We start from the raw sequence: 11,693 nt of genomic DNA on the forward strand, positions 1-11,693 counted from the left end.
ACCTCTGATGTCACATGGATTACTTTGAAGATGTTTTTATTACGTTTCTGGACGTGGACAGTATACCGTACATACATTCTCAATGGAGGGTCAGAAAGCTCTCGGACTAAATCTAAAATATCTTATACTGTGTTCCGAAGATGAACGGAGGTCTTACGGGTTTGGAACGACATGAGGGTGAGTCATTAATGACATAATTTTAATTTTTGGGTGAACTATCCCTTTAACAACCGAATAAGACCAGTGTATTAGTTTGTAACTCACAATAGTGTTTTTTGTTGCTGTTGCTGCTAACTCAACATATTTTTTCATCTCATTAACATCATCATCTCCAGGTCACACTGAACAGCAGATTGTTGTCTCAAGCCAGTGCTGATCAATGACAGTTTAGCTGCAGTTTGTCAGAGAAGAGAGGAAAGATGAGTCTCTCACAGAAACAGAGGTAAGACTGAGTCTGTTTTCAGAGAATCATTTTAAACACTGCTGCAGTTTCAGAGGATGCTGGAAAAAAACAAATTCTTAGCAAACTTTGTTTTATATTTACAAATGATTTGCAGAACTTCAGAGCTTTCTAATTAAAAATAATATTTATATTTAAAAAAGTAAGCAATACATGATAAATATCTGAACTGAAAATCAGAATTGTATTTTTATAATCACTCTTCAGCACTGGATATGGACTTAAGTAAATTATTTCACATCAGTGATTTTGTTTTTAGGTCCTAAATTATTTTTTTCAGACATTAAAAATGACTCCACACTTCATTTAAAGGGTAATATGATGCTTTGAATATTTTCATTTTCCTAAGTGTGTAATGTATCTGTTTGTGTAAGATCTTCAAAGTTACAAAGGTCACAGTCTCCTGCAAAGTGATTTTTTTTTTCTATCTAACAGATAACACTGATCCAGAAATGATTAAAAGGCCTTGACTGGAGTCCAGATATTAATTTCACAAATGTGTGCATCACAGGGTTGCCAACTTTGGAACTTTGGTTGGAGTGAGACTGTAAAAATTTCAGGTTGCGCGGAGAAAATGTTTGGTAACCCTAATTTTAAAAATCAATGTCAGTCCTTGAATATAATGGAAACGCTTTTTCAAAATGTACAATTAATTTATTGATTGCACTATGAAAAAATAAAGATAAAGGTGAACAAAATAAAGGTGATTAAATAACATGTAAAACAATAACATCAGAACAATAAGAAATATCAAAACAAAAGGGACACATAATAGTTACTCCATCATAAGGGAACGAGTATTGCGTTGCAAACGCTATGAGAAAACTCCTTTTCTCGAGAAAATAACGGCCATGATGTGTAAAGGAGAAGCAGCCTGGCCAGCGGGGGAGTGTGCACGATCCGCGAGTGCTGAAGACGTTCTGCGCGGCTTTGATGGGTGCGCGGCCACAAATGGGCGGCGACCGCTTCTTCCAGTGGCAGAAGCTTTACATATCCTTTTTCCTCAGCGCCGTCAACAAATAGATCTTTAACTGTACGTACACACCGCCGCCGACTCAGCTGCAAAGAAGCTCTGGCCGCTTTGTCAAAGATGCTTGTCAAAAAGTTCGGGGAAGCTTGACGCTTTGGCTGCTCTGAATATTGAGTGCGCGCGCGCGCGGCCGGGGCTCTCTCTCTCTGCTCGTGCACGCTGAAAATTTCATATTTTGGTATGAACATTAACCCGCCAGTGTGGCGGACAGCCTGTTGAGATTTACTCGCCAAACGCTACACACAAAATCTACCTGCATTTGGCGCTTGGCGGGTGTTAATTTCGGACCCTACATGAGACTATTGATGAGCAACTTAGCTAGCCCACATCATAACGCACGTCAGACAACATTTGCAACTATAGTTGAAGTCTGTAACTTAGTCTCGATGTAGTACTCCTGAAAAGAAGTATGATAAACATGAATAAAGAAGAATGAAAAAGAGAGCACAGCAGTGATGACTTCATTGATGGCGTATTTACTCTGTATGAAAAACAAAAGCATATGCATATAACAAAAGCTCAGCATATAGTATCAACACGTATCACTCTTTCCCAGTTATGACTAAATGTAAAAAAAAAGAGTTACTTCAAACACTTTCCATTACAAAAGAAGGAATAAGAAAATACAAATCAACAGGTTAACAAATTCTCTATACAGTTCACATGTTGTAGATTCAAAAAAGACGTGTCATTTACAACTGGCACGGTGACACTCAAATCACATGCTTTTTCTAGAAACAGGATAAGGTATTCAGAATGTACACAAAAGCACCAAACGATATATAGCATCTTAATATTTACCCTTAACAATGAAATTACAGAATTAAATTGATGATACACAAATACAGCTGGGATATTAACCACGTTAATTGCTAAACGCTGTTCAATGACTCGTATCTGATGAACTTCATACAATAAAGACACATGAAAGATCAAGATAAACGTAATGCATAGCTCATAAGTCTGAAACAACACCATGAACTTTGATGCACACAAATAACATCTCCATACTGACCACGTATTACATATAGTGGCTATCACGCTAATCGTGAGGCACCCATGCTAACCATGTGCTCAGGCCTTCTAAACTCATGACATACTATCAGTATAGTAAACCGAACTGCTTTCAACATACATAAATCATCAGTATCGCATTAGTGTTTGTTTAAACAGAAGTCTATTTTGTGCATCTTATTTTGCGATTACCTGAAAAGAAGTATGATAAACATGAATAAAGAAGAATGAAAAAGAGAGTGCAGCAGTGATTACTTCATTGATGGCGTATTTACTCTGAATGAAGCACATCACCTACTGAAGGTATGCCAAGCGAAAATAATTTAATAAATGTACATAACTTTTTTTTTAAGCACAAATAGGAATTTCAGTCTGAGCCTAATAAACAAAAAGATGGTCTTGGGTAAGGAAACAGCATATGGGGCACCTAAGGCGGAATGGTGCGTCCACATATTAGGAAATGTGGATCATACCCAGGATCATTTACTGCACTTTGTAGTAGGTGGAGTCCCAGACTATTATACATGTGAACTGCTCTGGTGGTCACAAGCTTCCTCCCCCCGAAAGTGACTGGTATCCTCTTCTAAGACCTCAACAGGTCTGTATACTGGAGTCATCTTCCCTCTGAGAATCACAGTAGCTTTTCGCGAGTCACAACAGTCCCACTGAACTCATTTTCCATTTGATTTCCACTCCATCTGCAAGTGATCATACCCTCTTTTTGTCAGGCCATTCAGCGAGCTCAATAGTGTGTTCATCTGTTCTGGCTCAGCCAATGTTTCTACTGCTCATTTTGATGCTCAAAAGGCTTAAGTCCGAGGCTAATGGCATCTACATTCCATTGCAAAAACTGGATGATCTAAGGCAACTCAGGAAGGAAGGTTGTATTGTTGCTTCCCTCAAAGTGTTCACTCCTTGTTTGTATAGCCTATATTTCGCACTGTTCATGTCCCATTAAACTGGTACACAGGCTCAACTGGTACAGGTGTACTCAGAGTCTATCACTTTCCAACCACTTTCTTCCCAATCTGGTTTCCGCTGGTACACTAGGAGTCTTCCTGAGGCTGTCTCCACTTTGATTCGGATCTCATGCTGGATTGACTTCTAGAGGTAAGCGATCGGCACGTGCTGTTTCGGATGTAATACTGGACCTCCCTTTTCCCTTTTGTTCAGGCTTTATCTCATAAATAGGCACATCCTCTGCAACTCGGCGTATAACAACATGAACTTGTTCTTCCCAATAGTTCCGAGTTTACCTGGTCCTCCCCTCGTGGTCAGATTTCTTCCAAGGACTCGACTTCCTGTGTCAAGATCGGTGCATCTCACTCTTTGATCATAGTTCCTTTTATTTACGCCACTTGCCTTTTCACATGCTTTTTCCTCTAGCAATCTCCTGTGCTTCTTGCATCCTCGTTTCCACACCCTCCAGGTACTCACTTTTTATTCATAGGCCCAGGTTGCTTGTGTCAAAAGCCGAAGAGCACATCAATAGGGAAGTCTTGGGGGGAACGACCAAACAAAGAGGTGAAGGTAGAGGAAATGAACCCAGTCACTTCACTTTTTGTGCAATTAGTAGAGGCATAGATCAACCTTGTTCAGTGAGTCTCTTCCAGATTTGATTTCTGTTTTTCTGTAGTGAGAGTTTTCAACATCTGCTTAACAGTGTTCGATTAAATCTCTCCACTTGCCCCATTCCCCTTGGGGTGAAGTGAGGGAGTAGTCTCGATCCAGCGGACCCAATCCTGTACTTTTGGGCAGTTGTCCAAACAGCTGATTTTCCGAACCTCTTCTCCTTGATCATGTGTGTATTCTCAATTCAAATTTGAGACAAAAATCAAGTAAAGAAGTTTGTCTGCAACAGTTTTAGCTGGATTTTGACGCTTAGCTGCATATGCCTAATGCGAATCTTGTGAAACGCATCCAACTATTACAAGGGGGATATATTAAAATCGTCCTCTACATTTCTCCAGGTGAAGGGAAGTCCACAGAGACAAGTTGAGATGGGTAAGTGGGTTGTGATTGGCTTAAGGGGTGCTCTCTTCTCGGCATGGTTTTCTTTTGCTTAACACAGGAGCAAGTCCTCAACACGTAATGCTCAATGTCTGGCTGCATGTGGGGCCAAAGGCGGTCTCTAATTAAACTTGTGGTCCGATTAACGCAGTCAACACCCATTTTGTCATGCAGTTCCTCAAGTGCAAATTTTTCTGTATTCTGTTGGCAATACAAGCTGGAGTTCTCTGTGCTGTTTTCCTTAGCAGAATACCATCTTCATCAGCATCAACTATCCATCTCTCATCAGCCCTTTGGCTCTTTGGACCGCTGATCTCAACTGCTTAGAAGAAGGTTTTACTCTGACTGTAAGTGATGAATAATGGAACTGTATGTCATGTCTTGCCTTTGAGCTCTTATGATCTCTTCCTTTGACAGGGGGAGTCTTGCTGATACTATATTGGTCTCTGCACATGTCGCGCTAACTCACAACAAGCTACAACAAAGGACCTGTATATCTGATTCAGACTGGACTACAGCCTGTATCACGGCTCCTATAAGATCTGAAAAGTGAAAGCTCCTCTGGCCTTTCTAGTATGGATCCATCTAGGACTGTAGTTAACCTTGATAATCGTCAGCATCAGTATTTCCTTCCTGGTCGATGCAGATGGTGAAGTGGGGGAAATCAGCTAAGCTCTGCAACCCATGAAGCAGCATGTTGCATTCAACTTGGCGGATGTATCAAAGTTTAGGTGAGGGATTGGTAATCACTGTACCGCATTAAATGTGGGTGCATAGTAAAGGTAATCCTAAATTTCTCTGTAATAGCCGCTTTGAGGACCAAGAATTCCAATTTTCCACTGTGCATATGGGAATTCTGTTCTGCTGGTGTCAATGTTCTTGATCCATAGGCAATCATCCTTAACTTTCCTTCCTGATGTTGATACAGGACAGCCCCCCAGTCCAAGTTTGATGCATCAGTGTGCAGTACATAAGGAGCTTGGCAAAATCTGGGAACCCCCAACAAAGGTGGCTTTATTAGGCAGTCAATCAGTTTTTCGAGGCGTTTTCCTGATGTTGCTCCTGTCCACTCCAATCCCGCTGACTTGATGGAACCCGCGTGACTCTTGAGAGTAGAGTCCCACTCTTTTCCCATTACCTTTTTGTGTGTACCTTGTTTTTGTCATTTTCCCAGCCTTGGAGTCCTTACAGGGGACCAAGCAATCTTTAGGAAGTCTTTAATGTAAGGCCGATAGTAATAACAAACCTAGATCTTCCTCAATTCTCCAGCTGTGCTGGAGTCTCTTGTCCTTCGCCATCACTGCTATGGTATCTGCTGGATCCATCCTGCTTCCCTTCCTTTGACTATCCTTCCCAAGTAAGCGGACCTCATCCTTATGGAACAACTCCACATTTTTTGGCTTCAATTTCCTCCATGCTGACCATAAGCGCTGTAAGACTTTCCTTACGCCTCAACATATATCAAAGGATTTTGTGAAGACCAAGAGATGTCATCGAGTACAGTACACAAATGTCATCTCTCAATCAGCCCCAAACATCCTTCCATGAACAGCTACGCGGGTGAGGAATCTGGACCCATTCATATAACCCCGCGGTGTAGTAAAAGCTGTCAGCAGTCTGCTTTCTAGTGACATAAATCCTTGATGATACGCCCTTCCTTAGTCTAACAAGAGAAACATTTATTTCCTCCCAAAGCCATCCAATATGTCCTGTATACTCTCTTAGATGGGTTGGCGATCAGACTGCGGTTTTATAGTTGAGGAGTCCTGTAATCAATGCACAACCTCAAAGACTGCCATCTTTTTTGGACACACACACAGTTATGGGGACGAGTAAAGGCGCAATGAGATTTTCTAATCCACCCCTAAGGACAACCGCGAAGATAGACTTTCATCTCTTGGTACAACGGCTTTGGAAACAGAGTATACAGCGCACAAACAGGTGGTCTGATCTGTTTTACACTGACTGCCTCAAACTGTAGGTCTTGACACACCACGATGTCCTCATCTGATTTTGAAAAGGACGGACATTCTCTCTCCAGATTTGTCGAACTTTCTGTTGCTGTTCCCAGCAGACAAATGGATGCCGTCTACAGGTGGGTTCCACACAACACACTCACTGTTAGCCTCACACTCACTCCGTTGGTTTCACACTCTCATTTAACACAGGCTGTTGTTACACAAGATGACGATGTACTTTACGGGTGAGCACTGACTTGATTGCTTGTACTGTCCCAAGCGCAGTCTTTCCCACCAGGAGAAATGTCATGGTCGGTCACAATTCTGGACACCGATTTGGATCACATGTCGTCTGCCCTTGTTCCAGAGTCAAGAGTTGTTTCCAGGAGGCTGTCTTACCAGTCCCATCAAGTGGTACTGTGGAATTGACAGATGGTTCAAACACCACGACACTATCCTGCTGCTCATAAGATGGCGCCTTTTACTGACACTTGACTTGCAATGATAGCATGTTTTGGCACATTGACATGATCTTTTGTTACCTTCACAACAACAAGATACTCGCTTTGATCACTCAAGCTGTCATCAAGTTTAATGAAATGTTCGGACTGTTACTTCTCACCCAAACTATGAAAAAAAGGTACTGACATCTCACAATTCTTGTTCAACGCCCCTTGCTCTCTTTTCCCTGCCCAGCTTGCTTCACTCGGTTTCATTACCTGCCTCAATTACGTTGTATACCAATGATTGGCTTGAGACCCTGCTGGACGGGTAAGTCCCAAGTACAGGAATGACTCATTCTTGTCATTTTGTTTGCAATGAGGATGATAAGTTGAACGTGATTTTGCTAGGGGCATGCTGGAACGTTGGCACTGCGACAAGATTTAGTTGTCTGTGGAAACTGTCGCTTCGGAACGTCTCGACCTGTACCAGGTATGTACACCCCCCCTCACCTCCTCTCCTCCCCTCTCTCAATCCTTCCACTCCTCGTCCTCCCTGCTTGCCTTCCTTCTGTCTGCTCCTGCTCCCTGCTGTTCCCTGCCTGCCCCCTCCCCCTCTGCCTCATGCCTCTGGTCTTCTGCTGCTTGATCTCCTTTCCCCTGACATGCCCCCCCCTGCGCACTCCTGTGTGTGCTCCCCCGCTTACACCCTCCTATTCCCTGCCTTGCCTCGAATGTTCCTGCTCCCCGAGCTCCCCCTCATTGCCTGCACCGCCCCTGCGCCTCCGCCCTTACACTCCCCCTCACCCCAGCCCTCCTTTCTCCTGCTCACTCCCTGTCTCCTCCCCCTCTCCTTGCCCTGCCCTCCTGCCCCCTCTGCCTGCCCCTGATCTTCCACTGTCGATCTACAAGCTGCACATTTGAGTCCTGTATCCAACAATGTGCCCTATGTTTTGTAGTCCATTCAGATATCACGTCCACTACGCATGTTTCCAACAAGGAAGTCACAGGCGAAATGTTTGTTGACCTGACACGTGCGGGGGAAATTAAATTACACTCAAGGGGATGATCTCTGGCTTGTAAATCCAACATTACTTTCCATGCTGCTGCGGCTTTGGAGGGGACAATTCTCACTTTCAGGGTGACTCCCTTTACCGCGGGTGGCAAACCCGTTTCCCGTTTAAACTGAACTCTAGCTCTTGTGCCAGGCAGCGTACATCTCTCTCTGCAACCTGCAAAAAAACAGTCATTGCTGCCACAACGGTAGCAACGGGTGCACAGCTCCGTCGATCCCGCTTGCTGACAATTGAAACACACTGTCTTGGCTTTGATGGGGCGTGGCCTGTCTGTACGACTGGAAATGTTGTGGCTGTAGCGTTTGTTGGGTATGGCTGGTGACTCTGGCGTGGAAAATGTTTGTGGGACAGAAACCCTTTAGCTGCATACGGAGCATGATTGGTTGGGTTGGTTGGACATACTGCGCTGGCATTGGACTCACTCCGTCCGCTGGTATGGTTGTGGTATGACAATGAGTGTGGCACATTGAAATGGATTACTGCTGTGTGTTCCACCTCCATTTTGACTTGCCCTTCCAGACCTGGTTTGTGCTACAACTGATTCCCTTCTGAGATGGACTGATGGGACTGCTCTTACAGGTGAGACATCACTGTTGACAGCAACAGCATTGGTTGCACTGCAGAGTGGTGGGTTTGCTGCATTGATTCTTTATTTTGTAATGACTTCTTTCACTTAGACTTTTGCAACTGGTCGCATCAAATCAAATTTTGGCAGTTTTTTGCCTTGCTTTTTGACTGCGGAGTTGGCTCACTTAACTGAGTGACATTTACATTGGCACTTCGTTCACTCTTTCTTTTACTCTGTCTCAGCCTCATGGGAAGCATGCTACATTCACCTTTTCCAACAGGGTCTCATCAGTGACTGTGGTGTCTGTCAGGTATGGTTGGAGATACACCACTGGATAGGTCATTTTGTAGACCATTTTAACGACAGTGTGAAGAAACACTATTCTGTACACAGGGCTGGGGTCATATGTTTAAAACTGACTCGTCTTCTTGTGAACGCAAAGAGGATTTTTCTCCTGCCCTCAAGTGTGACAAGAGCACACGTACTTTGGGGAACAAAAAAAAAAAAAACTTTTTTGGGGTGTTTCTTTGGATAACGTTGTGATTTCTGGCAGTCCAACTGTTAATAAAGCTCTGTTGCAGTCTCTATGTTCTTTGATAATGTGAACGAATGATTTGTCTCAACATCGGAAGAGTCAAAGGCTTGTCTTTCCTTCTAAGTACGCTACGTAATTGAAGGCCTGGTGTAATGGCTCCGAATAACTGCATCAGCGATTGACTTTGTTCTTGGTACACACCTTATCACGTCCGCGTTCTTTCAATTTTGACACGCGCCAGACTCGGAAAGGTTAACTGTCTTTTTGGCCAGCTCTCCGATGAAACACTGAAATTCTTAAACTCCACTGTGCTCACACTGCCGGTATCATTTGTCGTTGGTGGCAGCGAAAGAGTTAACTGCTACAAGACTGTCTGCTGATGCTGGTGCCGATCTTGTGCTCCGGTGAACAGGTGAGACTTTGTTTGCGCAGCAAGGATGCGAATCAGTTGTGGCTGCTTCATTTGGCCCCTTCATTTGTCCCTATGTACTATATGTTCTCTTCTTTTTCCACTAGCTGTGGTCTGGGCCTGCTGGTTTTGCTAACTCATGTTTACCATACCCGTGTACACATCACTTGTGTCGCTCAAGGATCTCACGGTTCACGGGCCCTATAGTTTCCGCCATGCCCCTCCTCAAAAATTATCCTTCCGCTCCTTTCATAACAGATATTACGGTAGAAGAATGGGTAAGGAGAAGGCGGCTGTTGACAGTTGCTTCTCTCTTTTAATGACCAAGGAGCTGGCTCAGTTCAATTAATTTTTTGCTTTAGGCTTGTAGAGCTGTACACAGTTCAGCTACAGAATTTTCTTCCTCCGTGAAGGCCCTGGGGAAACGGCCTCCATGCTTAACGTGGTGTTTCACAGGTGTTGCGTCGTAACTGGAGAACTTATCTGGAACTTGACTCATTTGATTCTTCTGGTTGGTGCTGTACCTCAAGTGCGCACGCTCCGTTCATTCAGCTCTGCGTCTGCCGTTGTCATTGATAATCAACTGTTTCACAACCAGGTAGTTAAGAGATGACTGGCGATGGCGCATTCTGACAATAGCGAGGGGAGATGACCCATCTGACACCATATCCCAGCGGTGCCTCCAAAATTGTAGTACTCCTGAAAGAAGTAATGCTAAAACTTGAATTATTAAGAAGAATGAAAAAGAGAGCTCAGCAGTGATGACTTCAAAGGTGGCGTATTCTACTCTGAATGTTATTTTAAAGCTATTGAAGTATACAGGCTACAGCTCAGCCTATAGTATCAACCACATGTATCCGCTCTTTCCCAGTTATGAACGTCAATCTGAATGTAACAAAGAAGTAGTGCCTTCAAACACTTTCGCCATTACAACGAAGGAAATGACCGAAATACAAAATCAAAAGGTTAACAAATTCTCTATAACAGATTTCAATGTTGCTAGGTGTTCAAAAAGAGACGTGTCATTTACAAACTGACACGAGGGTGAGTCACTCAAATCACATGCTTTTTCTAGAAGACCCCAGGATAAGGTGTATGTTCATAATGTAACACCAAAAGCACCAAACGATATAAAATTCATCTTAATATTTACCTCTTAACGATGAATATTACCGAATTAAATGAGGATACATGAATACAGCTGGGATATTAAACCACGTGTTAATTTCTAACGACGCTGTTCAATGCTCATATTCGAATGTACTTCATACAATAAAAGACCACATGAGAAGAAAGATCAAGATAAACGTAATGCATAGCTCATAAAGTCTGAAACAAAAACAACACAATGAACTTTTGATGAACACAAATAACATCCCTCCCATACATGACCAGGTGATTGCACATTATACTGGCTAGCGTGCTAATCGCGAGGCACCCATGCATCAACCATGTGATCAGGGGCCTTCTAAAATCATGACAACGATCAGTATAGTAAAACGAACTGCTTTCAACATTACATAAATCATCAGTATCGCTAGTAGTGTTTAGTTTAAACAGAAGTTATTTGTGCATCTCTCTTTCGATTTACCTGAAAAGAAAGTTGAGTAAAACATGTATGTAAAGAAGAATTGAAACCAGACGAGAGCAGCAGTGAGACTTACAATAGGCGTATTACTCTGACTATGACAGACATCCAAGGGCGCCCGCCAACGCCCTACTTGCAGCGTGCACGATGTGAGCGTCAGACGCAGTTAGCAAGCAAAAGAATAATTCAATAAAGTCCATAACTTTTTTTAAGCACACATAGGAATTTAAACACCATTTACGTAATATTAGAAAATAACAATTTTATCCAATGGCTTCAAGGAAAATTGCCACATACACATAACTGTATTTCCAATATATCACACAATCCTTTGAATACACACCACCAAGATAAAACATCCCCAAAGAGGTCATGTACAAAGACAATTAGAAATGTACACAGTCTCTCACCGATTTCTTCCTGAAGGCTGTGTAAAGTATCCATCTTTACTGTGGTGTTTCACAATTTTGCGTGTGAACTTTGACTTATCTGACTTGACTCAGTTGCTTCTGGTGGTTGCTGTACCCCAAGTGCACGCTCCGTTCAATCAGCTCTGCCTTGTCACTTGACTCAACTGTTTCACATCCAGGTAGTTAAGAGATGAA

At 42.9% G+C, this 11,693-nt stretch overlaps 2 protein-coding genes and 1 long non-coding RNA gene across 3 annotated transcripts in view; 2 read left to right on the forward strand and 1 right to left on the reverse strand.

Moving 5' to 3' along the window:
• LOC109103223 (NLR family CARD domain-containing protein 3-like) overlaps positions 1–11,693 on the reverse strand; it is a 1,793,396-nt gene that overhangs the window by 1,196,876 nt on the left and 584,827 nt on the right. The window lies entirely within an intron of this gene.
• The window catches only part of LOC109070511 (ribonuclease inhibitor-like), an 862,999-nt gene that overhangs the window by 698,576 nt on the left and 152,730 nt on the right, over positions 1–11,693 (forward strand). The gene's annotated exons all lie outside the window — the stretch shown is intronic.
• LOC122141392 overlaps positions 1–11,693 on the forward strand; it is an 18,287-nt gene that overhangs the window by 4,587 nt on the left and 2,007 nt on the right. Inside the window, exon 2 of the long non-coding RNA XR_006157774.1 lies at positions 336–442. This is a non-coding gene — a long non-coding RNA (uncharacterized LOC122141392). The remainder of the gene's footprint in view (positions 1–335; positions 443–11,693) is intronic.

The sequence above is a fragment of the Cyprinus carpio genome, chromosome B22, assembly GCF_018340385.1.
Source record: "Cyprinus carpio isolate SPL01 chromosome B22, ASM1834038v1, whole genome shotgun sequence".
NCBI classification, from domain to species: Eukaryota; Metazoa; Chordata; class Actinopteri; order Cypriniformes; family Cyprinidae; genus Cyprinus; species Cyprinus carpio.